We start from the raw sequence: 15702 nt of genomic DNA on the forward strand, positions 1-15702 counted from the left end.
CCTAAAAATTTTTCGACGATTCTCAACATAACTTATATTCTGCATCTAACTGCTTTTTGAATTTACAGACATTTAGATTTTTTTATGAACTGCAAAAATTCGAAATAAAAGAAAATTCAAATCAGAGTTTAGGCTCTGCAGTGTATCTTTTCATTCAACATAAGTTTTCTTAGTTGTTCAAAAAAAAACTAATTGTGCCAAAAATACACGAAAATTAAAATGTGCAAATCTTTACCAAATAATTCAAATAATCACTAATGATGAACAAAGTTTGTACTCAGTAAAAAACCTTCAAAAGTTTGCAGTTTTTTTGTACTAATGTAAATTATTATAATCATACTTAAAGTGAATCTCGAGATCTTGTTGAATAGAATTCTGTATAAATTATATTCTAAGCAAATTATCTTTCATCATTAACATCTTAAATTATGTATGTGAATATAAAATGCAAAAAATGATGATAACAATCTATAAATCAAGATGAAAGATTTTCGGCGAAATAATATGCATCAGATTTATTCTGGAATTACCATGAACGATGAAACATGCATTTCACAACTGCAAAATGACCTCTGTTGAAAATAGCAACAAAAAACCTGTTATTTATCAACTAGCACGAACGAAAATATCAAAACCATCGTTCACCAAAAGAAACTAAAGAATAATCGTAAGCTCACAAAATTCCCACACAGTCATTGACACTAATAAGAAAACAATCGGCCTCATAACACTCGGTGCAACTATTCTGGCCTTTGCGTAAAGATTTTAATAAGTACCCTTCGACATTTAATCGCTAACACGTGTTTTACGTGGAGATTTATCACGAAGAATGTTAACAATGGAAACATAATACACAGGTAACAAGTAATTATATATTTCGAAATGATAACCTCTCTTGATAACTGTGAGCATTTATGAGAAAATCTAACAGGTTGCACTGAGTAGATAACGATTAGTAGCCGTCAAGCACCTATAATTTTTTTTTACTTTTAAAACAATCCGAAATGCCTTTTAATGTAGCACCCATATTAAAAATGTTTTGAGGGTTTGCCAATAATATAGTATAATAATACAGGGTCAGAACTATTTAGAGGGTCACTAAAGGGATATCGAAAACCGTTAAAAAGACAGGGTGGCTTAAATTACAAAAAAGTTGCTTTATTCGTTATTGCGTGAAGTTACCTCCAGAAACATATGAGTTATACAGAAAAAAAGAAAATCTCGATTTTCAGTTTCTTCGAGATATCTCGGGAACCATTGGAGATATTTAGGATCTGTTCACACCAACACACTCATTCCTAAATAACGCAACTTTTTTGTAATTTGAACCACCCTGTAGGTATCTCTAACGGTTTTCGATATCCCTGTAGTGCCCCTATAAATATTTTTAAATAGTTCTAACCCTGTATAATATTGGCTGCCATAATGATGAATTAATTATATCATGACAGTTTCATGCATGATATTTTGACAATAAGCAAACATGGAGTCATGATGAACCAATTTGGGACGGATGAGTCGGAAGAAAATGTTATAGACAAGTAGTTCAACAAGAAGATATCACTAGCCATATCACTCACGAATAATTGATCACTCCTGATTGTGTCATCCCCAGATCTGGTTTATGCTGCATCAACAGATAAAAAGAAGTTTAAGGTTCTAACTACTTCACTATACGTAAGTTTGGTTCTAACCAAGAAAAAACTGATTTCATCTTAAAAATTCCACTTCGTTTGACATCATAGTCTCTATGAAGAATGATACATGTACTCCAGCTTCAGAGTAATAAACAAAGATAGAGGTAACATATGTCATTTTCAGTAAGCAAATTTTGTCCCCAACACTATCAAATTTGACAAGAAGCGCGCGGAAATGAAAACATATCAGTGATACGATATTTCACTCAATTCGCGAGTTTATCCACAAAGAACGCACTTCTTATGTCCCATAGTGAATCAACGTTTCATATTAACTCGAAATATATTGAAATGAATACCTGAATGTATCAGAAATTCAGAAAACAAACTTCAAGCGCGCCAAACGACGTGAAACAACGGATGACACTAGGAGAGCAAAAGTTGCCAAGCCTTGGATTTCAACAGGTAGATACAGAAAATAATAAATATCTTGTTTATTATAAATTCGACGATTAGGAAAAATATCTGATTCCAAATATCCTAATTTGCATATTCAATCAGGAATCAAATAAACATATTTCATTCAATATAATATACATTCATAACGATATAGTAAATTTGTGGAATACATCACAATCCGACAACGCAATCTAACCATTTTGGGGACATGTAAAAATTACGTATTCTTCCTCTATCTATGTTTATTACTCTATGAATCTAACGAACTTTCAACTTTTCAATACCCTTTCTATAAAAAAAAGATTCGTTCTTGCATTCTTCTTCTTAGAGCCAAACTAACTTTATTATTATACCATCCCTAACGTGCCGCCTCTGCTCAAACCCTCCACATAAAAGTAATGAAGAACGCAGGCGAAAACTCCTAACGAAAACTACATTAGAAATTTCAACTTTCAGGCAAAAAACGTCCAGTCGCCACTCGAGGTACGTTTCTACCTGAATTCCACAAATCGACGCCAAAGAAATTAGCCAAACAAAGGAATTCCCTGTGAATGAATCACTGAAAATTCGTTACGGTGAACTTAACCTACTTATATGTCTTATCACGAGAAACTATTCATTCACTTTCTTTGCTTCTACATTTTTTTTTCGCCAACATGAAAAAAAAAGGAAACAGCCATGCATCATGCTACATTAAATAGGTATGGAAGAGTAACTACATACACTCTAGACATCAGTGAAAATGCACAATTATCTCTATCACACCAATTGCTAATGTTATGACTACAGAAATAATAATTGGTTATTGGTTACTCTCGCTAGAAGTGGCACACATTGGCAAGATGTCAGAACAAATGTTTCGATTGACTATTAGGTGCAGAAATATTAATTGTGTTCTAGATTTCAAGTTACTCTCGCTATCTTGAAATTTCCATAGCTTACTCACTCAATTCAAGCCTTTGATCATTCTATCAATCTTGAAGAATGTTGAAGAATAAAGTCGAAATTTTGAGAAACAATGTGTTTTAACTAGTTAGGCTCGGGACTTATTATGTCTTCAACAGTGTAACAAACACGATTTTGATTCATATTTACAGATATCACATAATCTAAAGTGCTGATACTATTGCAATAATAAAATCGGTTGACTTGAAATAAACGTTGAAAGCATATAGTTCAATGATCTTTTAAAATGAAGAAGAAACTAAATGAACAACCCACAATGAAAGGGAGAATCATTCAACTATGAAGATTTGTTCACAATTTCCTCTTGGTGGTCAATGTGGTCAATCAAAGACAATAAAAAAGTCATATCATAACAATTATGTAATTTCAGCATTTCCACTGGAATCACTTATTTTTAAATAGTAGCAGAAGATCATTTATTTTCCTCAATACTTCATGAATCCTTAAATTCGTAAGCTCATGAAAATATTAAATATTTGTGTGCCATAGGTACATTCAGCAACTGCAAGTCTTATGAAAAAAATTAAAAATTTTTGTGGATAATAACTTTATGGGAAGCTTTTCAATTCCATTCATAGTCATATCTCGAAATAAATTTTATCCTGCATGACTTTTGACTTTCGGTTGAACCATTCTATTCCAAATTGAAATTTTTCATCGCATCAAGGCTTAAGCTTTCATATGTTTAGATCTTCACCTTTGAAATTGCTTATACCTTGAATTCTGCAACATAAGTACTGATAAGAAATTCAAGCGTATCTCTCATCAGGTTCAGATTTCATTTTTCAATGATTACCTACTTATTCATATTTCCGCTTTACACTCCAAAAATCAATGATTATACGGAACAATGAAATTGGGAAATATCGTAGATATTAGGTGTAGTTTTTTACACTTAATATCTATGATATTTCCCAAACATTTCAAATATCGTATGGTTCTTGCTGAAGAAGAATATATTTGTCAAAACATTCTGAAAAAAATATTGGTAGTTTACGCCATTCCTTTATAGAATTTAGAGATTTTTGAAAAAATAATTTAATAATCCTATGTTGGGTATCCAACTACTAACTATCCAAATACTCTTTTATACTGTAATATGCATTACAATACATTAGCGAATCTATTATTTTCTTAAAACATAATCTTTTCATTACTTCCACAGAATCAGGCAAGTGATTTTGAACTTTGATACACTGATAAAAATGAATGAATTCAAATTTCCTGTTCTGTGAACAGGCAGGCAAAGACAGAGTTTCGATCTCGTTTTCGGTAGTTCTTGTAGGGTAACAATGAAAATTACACAACTTGTTAAAGGCAGATTTGATGTCTCTCACGTATAATAAGCTTTTATACATAAATATAGAAGGCACAATCAAAATACTATTGGCAACAAATGAAGGTTTATAGCCTTCGAAGGGGCCAACTCGGAAAATCATTCGAATGGGACGTTTGTGGAATATAAATACTCTATTGAAATCTGCCGAATTTCCCCATATTATGATGTTATAGGCAATATGGGTATAACACAAGCTGAAATGATTATATATTATAACGGATTCAAGGGGAAGTGAGTCTCTGTTCTGTCGAATAGCATAAAAGAACGAGCTTTAGTTTGCTACATACATGATGTATATGATTTTTGTCAACATATAAACCTAAAAACTAGTTATTGGACATTAACTCATTGCCCAAGGAATGAATTGGAATTGATTCACTCGAAGAGTTCTTAATTTTAAAAATTATGAATTCAGACTCAAGGATGTTAACAATGCGAGTATTAGCTCTACACTACTCAACAAAACTATCAACCAGATTATATCAACCAAGAGCCTGCAGCGTCGTATAAGCTCATCAAGACTGAGCCGAGACCGCCACCAAATTATCATCTACAAAAATGACAAGCCATTTAATAATGAAATCAGGAAATCATCAATGAAGAGTATAACAAGTAAAGGCCCCGACACAGAACCCTGAGCAGCCCCCAAGTCGTTCGTGAATACGCGTGAAAATAAATAACCGACTTTAACAGACATAGTCTTGTCTGAACAATTGGAATTCTTCAAAACTGTATTTAGGCAAATGCGAGGGCAAATGCAACATTCATCAACGTGTTAAACCCAATCGGAATATAGTTCCGCATTACTCCCAAAAATAAAATGAAGAGTTGAATAATATATGGATAACAATAGATTCGATAAGTGATTTTTCTGACTAAATATTATTTGTCCAACAGTTGATACAAGAAGCGAAGGTATTTAGAATGCTCGGTAGATATTTTGAAGAGGTATCTAAGTGAAAATAATGAACCTTTGTGTGAAATTCACAATGTTTTTCATTACGACTAAACACCAACACAAATTCTGCTCTACTTACTTTATCACTCATTATTTCCAAAGCTGCAAGGAAGCATGAAAAACAAGTACATTAATCGTAACTGTAACCGAGATGTTTCTGAAAAACGCACCTCACTTTTCATCTACAGAAATGCAAAACGTCCTATAACAGCCGCAGATCGAAACCAATGATTATTCAATAACAACAGAGTGTGAAAATATTTCGCGTTGATCAATCTGCAGTAATAAATGGTTTCTTAATGAGGACGTTTTCAGTGTTTAGTCAATAAAGCGGATCGTGATGGCATGTGGGTGAAATGGAAACCCATCAGCCAACTTGGAAGAATATTTATTCGGGGAATGAGGTCAATAAGAAAGAAATCCGGAAAGTCGATTGGCCGATTACGTCAATATTGGCGACAAGCTACCAAGGTCCAAGAAAATCATTCAAGAGATCCATTTGAATCTCGATTTGAATAAATCTTCAAACAATAAATGAAGTATCCTGTGAATAATTTTCACATTCCCAAAATATTATGTTGAAAAAATTGATTAATCAAAAGATGTGAAGGTGTAAATGATAAAGGAACAAAAAATTAAGACCCGTAAAAAAACATCAATACTTTCAATGAAGCATTGTATTAATTAACTGATCAGTATGTCGATTTCGTTTGACCTTCATTTTTCTTCAGTGTTTATTTACCAAATAAATAACATACTAACAAAGGAATTGTTTATGTTTTTTCTATTCACATATTTTTGTTCAACCGTATGTAAAACTTGAACAAAAAAGCATCGAATTTCAAACAAGAGAAGAGAAGAAGGTCGATTATTTCAATAAATTAAAAAAAAATCAGAGAAAAAGGTTAAAAAAATTTGTTCTTCTTGAATTTGGCATTTGGAGTTTTGGGGTGATATGCAAAAGTCTGATATCTACACTGAGATCTTCGAGTAGAAGCTATATAACTAAAAAAGGTCGGATTAGTTACACCAATAATAACTCAAAAAGGACTAAATCGTTTTTAATTGGTTTACAGTGCTATCATTATAATAATTTCTTCGATCATTTTAAATTGTATAATGCCTATTGAAGAACCCTTTTTTTTTTCTCTTCAAGACTTCAAGGGAACAATTGCCGCGCATACATGTATTAGGCCAATTGAAAAGTTCCCGGTCTGATGCACAGATGGCGGTGCTATTACTAAATCCATATGATTTTTAGTTAGTACCAACCAAACGATACGTGTCAAATATAAAGTAGTCCGACCATTAGTTTGTGAGATATTGCGTTGTGAGTATAGCTACTTTTGTTATTCAAAGAAAAATGAAAAAAAAATGATTTCGTGTGCTGATAAAATATTGCTTTTTGAAGGGAAAAAATACAGTTGAAGCAAAATCTTGGCTTGATGAAGAGTTTCCTGGGTCTGTACCAGGAAAATCAACCATCATTGATTGGTATCCTTAAAAAGTTTAAGCGTGGGAAAATGAGCAGCGAACGCAGTGGTCGGCCAAAAGAGGCTGTCACCGACGAAAATATCAAAAAAATTCAAAAAATAATTTTGAATGACCGTAAAGAGAAGTGGATCAAGATAGCAGACATTGAGAAGATATCATCTGAACGTGTACATCATATCATTCACGAATATTTGTACATGAGAAAACTGTGTGCAAAATGAGTGCCGCGCGAGCACACAATCGATCAAAAGCAACAACGTGTTAATGATTCTGAGAAGTGTTTGAAGCTGTTTAAGTGCAATAAACCTGAATTTTTGCGTCGATATGTTACAATGGATGAAACATGGCTCCATCATTTCACTCCGGAGTCCAATCGACAGTCAGCTGAGTGGAATGCACACGATGAACCGAATCCAAAGCGAGGAAAAACACAACAGTCAGCTGGCAAGGTTTCGGCATCAGTATTCTGGGATGCTCAATATATATTATTCATTGATTACCTCCAAAAGGGCCAGACCATCAACAGCGATTATTATATAGCGTTATTGGATCGTTTAAATGACGACTGGTTAAAAACGGCCCCATTCGAAGCAAAAATGGTCCTCTTTCATCAAGACAATGCGTCGGGTCACAAATCAATGAAAACAATGGCAGAATTGGGCTTCGAATTGCTTCTGCATCCACCGTATTCGCCAGATCTGGTCCCTAGCGACTTTTTCCTGTTCTCAGACCTCAAAAAGAATGCACCAATGAAGAAGGAATCGCCGAAACTGAGGCCTATTTTGAAGCGAAAGACAAATCGTAATACAAAAATGGTATCGAAAAGTTGGAAAAGATCGCTATAATTGCTGTATCTATGTTGAATAATAAAATCGAATTTTCCAAAAAAAATGTGTTTTGCAATGAGAGATTGGGGAATTTTCCATTGGCCTGTTACGTGCGCTCAAAAGTTCGTGTCTTCACGTCGCCGTCGTCCTGATTTTTTTTACAATAATGCGAATTTCAATCAAACTTCCTGAAAATAACTCAGAAAATACTTTTTTCTTCCAAATGAAATACCAAACCTCAAAAAAACGTGAATTCTAAAAACCGTTCCGAAATATGTATACGCCACGTAAGAAAATTAACGGAATAACATGATTTTTTTTTACAATAATGCGAATTTCAATCAAACCTCCTGAAAATAACTCAAAATAGTTATTTATAATACAAGTGCAGAAGGCATTGATATTCTTCCACGAGTTCAAAATTCAAAAACGAGCCACGAAGTGGCGAGTTTTGAAATGAACGAGTGGTAGAATGAGCCTTCTGTACGAGTATTATACATTATTTTCTCTAATTCATTGCATTTTCATTGAAATTAATGAAATATTTCCATAAATATAATTTAGTGATTTTTGCATTGAAAAATGTTGGTTGGCAGAACTGATTTCTTTAAGGCAAATTGATGAATTGACAGATAAAGCCGTAGCGGAAAGTTCGGAGTACCAACATATAATAATCAAATATAACCATGAAAACTGTGCGTTTCTGATATATTCTCGCACGATTTTGTTCTACAAGATGTGGAAGAATGAACGGAATAACCACAGAATTAGAGAAAATACTTTATTCTTCCAAATGAAATACCAAACCTCAAAAAAACGTGAATTCTAAAAACCGTTCCGAAATATGTATCTATACGTCACGTAAGGAAATAAACCGAATAGCATAAATAACAGGAAGCAAAAGTCCAGGAAGTGAGAAATCTCTTCGAAATGCATTCGCTGATTACAGTTTGTCAGAGGCACGGTCAGTAACTAACAAATCTACCTAATTAACAGTGCGCATACCAAAACTTCCTGGTTCAGCATTTGTTATCAGCAGGTATGCGCGCTTTTGCTGTGCAATTCCTAGAAAATGATTACCACTATCGATATTTCAAGGAGTAATCTCCTTATGAATAATGTTAATGATAGTGATCGAGAGGAATAACAACTGTGATTTTACCTGAGGCGTATTTTGTTAGTGTACTAAGAAAGGAGGAAGATACATTAACACTTTCCTCAATATACGCTAATAAGAATGATGAGGTATGATGGATACTGGAAAACCCACCTAAATATAACTTCCCGTCTGAATCAAAACTACAATTATTCGAAGTTTTTGTACAGGGTGGGCAAATAAGCGAGGTAAGCGGCTATATCTCAGGATTCACTAATCGTAGAGAATTGCGGTAAAAATTTTTACCACTAAAGTTTACGAGAAAACACACTGGAAATTGTTTTGAAGTTCATACCTCTAACGCTTGGGGGCGTAATAGCTATCGTCGAGTAGAAAAATGAATTTTACTCGAAAATGTTTCATCTGAAGTTGAAGAAAAGATATCATTACTGTAATCCTTGGAAAATTCTCTATCTTTTTGAATTGTCACTTTCGATTTTACGACATCAAATAAGTGTAGGAGAAATGGAGAAATCTGTCTGATTGGAATGCCTGTAACTTCAGTTTGGCTCAACATTTTCGAGCAAATTAGATCTTGTCTGAAAGATAATATCTTGTTAATTGAGGAACACATATACTCATGATGAATTTGTTTTAGCTGCTCTCGATAGGGGGCGCTAAGTCAGAAGCTCATTGTTTTCTTCATTTTACTCCGAAATTTCAAATGTAATGATAGGATTTTCTCAACAGAAACAGAAATTCCATCAAATTTGCATGGAAAAACCTACAGGTCGCAAAGCGATAGTTTTAGGCGTTCTGAAGTTATGGCCAAAAGAAGATAATCTTCAACTGATGCACGGCAAAAAACCAAATTGTGTCTTTAGGTTCTGACAAAAACAGAAATCCCATCAAATTTGTATGAAAAAACATGCAGGTCGCATGCGATAGCTTCAGGTGTTCTGGAGTTATGGCCGCAAGAAGACACAATATAGTTTTTCAGTGCATCAGTTGAAGAATATCTTTTTTTGGCCATAACTCCAGAACGCCTGAAGCTATCGCTTTGCGACCTGCAGGTTTTTTCATGCAAATTTGATGGAATTTCTGTTTCTGTTGAGAAAATCCTATCATTAAATATGAAATTTCGGAGTAAAATGAACAAAACAATGAACTTCTGACTTAGCGCCCCCTATAGAATGCAGCAAAAACAAATTTATCATGAGTATATTTTGTCCTCAATTAACAAGATATTATCTCTCAGACGAGATCTAATTTGCTCAAAAATGTTGAGCCAAATTGAAGTTAGAGGTATTTCAATCAGACAGCTTTCTCCCTTCCCCCTACCCTTATTTGATGTCGTGAAATCGAAAGTGACAATTCAAAAAGATAGAGAATTTTCCAAGGATTACAGTGATGATATTTTTTCTTCAACTCCATATGAAACATTTTCGAGTAAAATTCATTTTTCTACTCGACGATAGCTATTACGCCCCTTAGCGGTACAGGTATGAACTTCAAAACAATTTCCAGTGTGTTCTCTTGTACACTTTAGTGGTAAAAATTTTAATCTCTACGATTAGTGGATCCTGAGATATAGCCGCTTAGCTCGCTTATTTGCCCACCCTGTAGAAATTCAAGATAATTCACACTGATGGAAAAATTGGCTATAATTCTTGAAGATTTCAAAACAGAATTAGTATCAAGTAATACTAAAGATCCACATTATATCCATTGAATTGTCTGGGAAAACTTTACGCAAGTGCTTTCAGTGCTATGCCACTTTTTTCTCGTTAGTACCAAGCGAGGTTCCAAGCTTCAACGGAGTCCAAATTTTCTAACATACACTGTGTCCGTGAAGTATGTAACAAATTCATTTGTAGCTAAACAGACCATTTTAAGAAATAATCTTGAAACACGTCGATTTTTTATTTTAATTTACCGTATTCTAAAATAATAATCTAATATACAGGGTGAATTACTTTCGACTAATGACGTCACCGTCATTTTTTTTAAATGGAACACCCATTTTGTCTCAATTTTGCGATTACTCTAGATGAGCTGATTCCAAAAATGAATCACATGTTGATTCCAATTGGTACAGGCTGGACAAAAAATAAAAATAGAATAGTTTTGTGTGTGCTCATAAAGTAACGCGTAACATTCTTTATTAGTTAAATTAACAATATCATCAAAAATGCTTATTGTCTAGCGGCAATTGGTTTGAATTTAACACCCTGTAGTTTGTTACATTTTTAAATTAATAAAAATGAGCTGTTTCCAAACATGTTTCGTACTTGTGGTCTAGCAGACAGAATAAGAAAAAATTATTTCTTATTTTTATACATTTTTATTAATCTAAAAATGTAACAAACTACATGGTGTTCCATTCAAACCCATTGCCGCTAGACAATAAGTATTTTTGATAATATTGTTAATGTAACTAATGAAGAATGTTACGCGTTACTTTATGAGCACACACAAAACTATTGTATTTTTGTCCACTCTGTACCAATTGGAATCAACATGTGATACATTCTATTAAAAAAAAAAGCGGTGACGTCATTACTCGAAAGTAATTCACCCTGCATATCAGATTATTATTTTAAAATACGGTTAATTAAAATAAAAAATCGACGTGTTTAAGGATTATTTCTTAAAATAGTCTGTTTAGCTAAAAATGAATTTGTTTTTTCGAATACTTTGCGGACACAGTGTAGAGCGAGTTGTTAGGTCTGGATCGTGATATTGAAGGTTATTTATCGCTACAATTGTTGTTATTTGAAAAATTGATAAAAAGAAGTCTTGATAAAACACTGGTTTTTTATGGGAAAAAATACTACAAGGCATAATGACTTTTTGAGTCTCTGCTTCATCGACAACAACGGTTAGAAGGTGGTATGCTGAATAATTTGATTTTAATGAAGAACTGATGATTTCCCAGGTTGAAAAGCCTATTTCGAAATCAAAGAGGGAACTTTTTACAGAAAATGAATTGAAAAGTTAGAGGAGCGTTGTAGCAGTAGGTCACCTCTTGAAGGTGAATATGTTGACGTAAAAAGTCGAATTTTTGATGAAAAATGTGTTTTTACTGGTTAGGGCCGTGACTTATTAAGTATTGTGTTGTTGAGTTTGATTTACTGATTAAATGAATTTGAATTCATCTACTCGATATGGAATTTTTCAGTAGACATTATGGCATTCAATTATCTTTAATGGATTCGGTAATTACTTTATGGAAATTCATTATAAACAAAATAATTCTTACTAATATTTTAAAATTTACGATAATTATTTCTAGGGCTGCAACCGAAACCGAACCGAACTACCAATTCCGGCCGATTCGGCTGCTCGGCCGGAATTCCGGCCTAGGCCAAATTCCAATTCGATTCGGCCGAATTTTTCCAAGTGAAAATTGAAAGAAAAACAGGAGATAATTTTGATAATTTATTTGCATAATAAAAATAAAAAGTCTTCTAGAAATATGATATATCAATCCTAAATATCACAGATTAAAAAATAAAAGTCTTCTAGAAAAGGAACGTAATTCATAATTATCACAGCTGAAAACATAAAAAATACTCTTCACGAAAAGGATCATAACATAATTAATAATTAATAACATCAGGATGAAAACAAAAATATTTCTGATTCTATAGAGTAGTCAAATAAAAAACTAAACATTTTCATGAATGAACACTATTTTTTCGGCCATTTAGGGATCCAACGAACTTCTCTTATCTTCGAAAATGTTCCTCATTTCTGGGAATAAGCGTTCGCTTGGAACACTTGTTCCAGGACATAAAAGACATTTCGGTACAAGTTTGAAAATGTAAGGAAAGTTTTTATTCTGTGTCTTCCAAAATTCGAGAGGACACGAATTCCGATCCAAAATGGGTTTTTGGAGGTATTCACCAATTTCATCCGTGAATGATTTTTTAACATCACAGTTTTTGTTTTCTTTAGAGGAATTGGCAATGTCTTCAAAGCATTGCCATAAAGTTGAAGTCTCGTTACTGGCCTTCTTTTTTTTTATTAATGGTTCGTCATCTGAGTTATTCGTTTCCGAATCGCTTCCTCCAGTAAGTCTACTTATAGAAGTTATTTCCTTGATCACAATGGAAATAATTGATTTTTTTTCCGATGTGTTAAAAAACACATTTTTATATCTCGGGTCGATGAAGGTAGCTATGGAATAGTTTTTATTAAAAACTAGATTTTTGCAACGCTCCTCTTGTCCTTTTTCTGAAGCTTCTTTGAAGGAGTTTCGATCTGCGATCCGGCCAACGGTTCGGTTTGTGATTCGGCCTACAAATTCGGTTCGGTCCGGCCAATACAGCCGGATCGAAAAATTCGGTTCGGTTTGAAAATGGCGTTTCGTTGCACCCCTAATTATTTCGCCAAAACTGTGGATTCTTTAGGTTACATTCAACTTTCGAAATGTAACCAGAAGGAGCCATAGTGTTGGCGAATCAATTATCGCAAACATTAAAATATTATTGGAGATTTAGGAATTGGATGTAAAAGAGTTGTTCATTTGATCTACTAGACTAGTGCCAAAGCTCTTTAAATCTGTTCTTACGATATATGAAAAATTCTCCAAATTTGATTCAATTTCGTAGAAGATCGTATTTTTCTCTAAATGATATTTAATGTGAATGACTTTCTAATGACATTTGAAAGGCTTCAAATATCTCGTGAAATATGCTTAGTCGAAAATCACTAGGTCCAAAATCCAAACTGTGGTTTATTATTTCCAGTGTAATGCAAAAATGACAGGAGAAAAAAAATTGAATAATTTGAGATTGGCCATTTCAGCATCTGTCATTATAGAGAACAGTTTTGAAGGCGAACGAGCGAATTTTTTTATTTCATTTTGGAGTTTTTCAAAACGTAGGTAAACTGAGAATTCATTCTTCTCGAACGACTTTAAAAATTGAAAATGATTAACCAGATTAACCTAGGCTGGTTTTTGAGATCTTCTTGTGTCGTTAAGAAGATAAATTCTTCTCAATTCTCACAGCCAAGTACATAAGTCTAGTAAATTTTCTAATTCTACACTTTTGTTGGAATCAAAATCTCAATATTGCATTCCTCAGTCCAATTCTTTTTTATTCTATGAACTATTCAGTTCCATTGTTCTGTTTTTGTTTAAAGAAAAAAGGAAGAAGGCTTTGTCAGATTTGGCATTTAGTATTTCTACTCGTGCAATCGTTCTCTATTCTTAAAGAATAAATGTTTTTACGGTTTTAATTAATCATCAATGTAGTCCACTATCTCAAGAACCAGCTATATCTACCTATTACAATAAAATTGGATATGTTAATAATATGTTCTTCCGAGTGTTCTTCTTGGAGAGGCTTCAGCAATTTGGTAACCACTCGGGTAAACACAATGGTTAAAAAAAAAGGTATTTTTGGGTTGGCACCAACTACTCAAATACCGTGTTGATTTCAAAAGTACCTAACTCAATCAAGAATGAAGTCATTGCATATGCGAATTTTTAACAGTGTGATAACAAATTAAGTTAGTTCATTTAACCTTAACAGCATGACAACGGATGCCAATCTACCGAACAAACGTCTTCAATCATTTAATTAGGTTTATAATAGACTCATTTGCAGATATATTTTATTGAATTACAAGTGCGCCCCAATTCTTGCAATTCAACCACAGGTTTATTTTTAGATATATCAATTTTATTTGCATTTAAGGCCAATTAGGTAGGATTTCTCACGTTACTCGAGTTAACCAGCATCCTTCATTTGATCCCATTCAAGATTTTTGTTTATAACGTGTTCGATGTTTTTGAAAGTGATGAATTAAGATGACGAAATATAGGTTTACTATTTTTATGAATAGGATATTATATCACATTACACAAGAACTAATTAACATTTTTAGTCAAAGAAAGATATTCCAATATTATCAATTTTCCATGCATTACCCGATACAAATTATTTTTTGAGTTTTTTTTCGAATGAATGAAAATGAACGAGAAAAATATCACTATAATAAAAATTGGCAAAACAGTCCACAATTTTCATCACCTGATTTTGGAAATATTATTAACATGAAACCTCGAATCTCTCTCGATATGAAACAAAAAGGTGAGACTCATGTGTGATCATACGTAGATAAGATACTATCTAATTTTAGATAGATATTTAATCTGGCGTTATCACCCGGATAATCAAAGAATTCAAGGTAGGATACAAACATTTCAAGCCATAACAACACCTCGAAAAATCAACAAATCTACATACAACCACTAAGAAACTCACCATGACAAATTATCCATAATTCAGCAATATAAAAACAAACAAAAAACAAGCAGAACAAATTCAAATCACAGCACAGTCAACTATCACGCGCTCACAAACGCTCGGGCCATTTTCGGAAGAATAAGATAAGGAAGAAAACTTTTATCTGTGTTGATGATCACCGAATCGTAAGTACGATCGGTGTATAAACAAAAGAGGACAACAGCGATACAAGTATGCTTTAAGGCAGCCACTGACCAACTGGATTTCTATTTCTACTACACTGGAGTTACAGTGGAGGCAGTGAGTCAGGTTGTGATGATAGTGGAGTTGTTATGACCACGTTGTCTGCCAGTGGCGTACAGGCTTACCTTCTAATTGTAATCGTTTAGGAGATTTGATCGAGATCTGTTCGATGCACTTCTTTGTGGTATTTTCAATACTAGATTTCCATTATTTGTCATTCTATATTATACAGGGTTGTTCACCATAAATCGAACAAACATATATTATTTAGTAGATGTAGGTAATCAGGAAAATAATTTATTTTTAAGATTATTTCACATAACTATTGGTATTGGTAATTTATTTATTTATTCATGAAGATTCTAGATACCTACTAGTGATTTGTTTTCTGATTGTGTTTCTTGGAATGTAAAATCTAAATTG

General features: G+C 33.2%; 1 protein-coding gene across 1 annotated transcript in view; it reads right to left on the reverse strand.

The window, feature by feature from the left end:
• Nucleotides 1-15317, reverse strand: part of LOC123671649 (agglutinin-like protein 9) — a 73295-nt gene extending 57978 nt beyond the window's left edge. Inside the window, exon 1 of the mRNA XM_045605611.1 lies at nucleotides 15055-15317. The gene's annotated coding sequence lies outside the window, so the exon portion shown is untranslated. The remainder of the gene's footprint in view (nucleotides 1-15054) is intronic.
• Between the last annotated feature and the right edge of the window lie 385 nt (nucleotides 15318-15702).

This window comes from Harmonia axyridis, chromosome 1, assembly GCF_914767665.1.
Source record: "Harmonia axyridis chromosome 1, icHarAxyr1.1, whole genome shotgun sequence".
NCBI classification, from domain to species: Eukaryota; Metazoa; Arthropoda; class Insecta; order Coleoptera; family Coccinellidae; genus Harmonia; species Harmonia axyridis.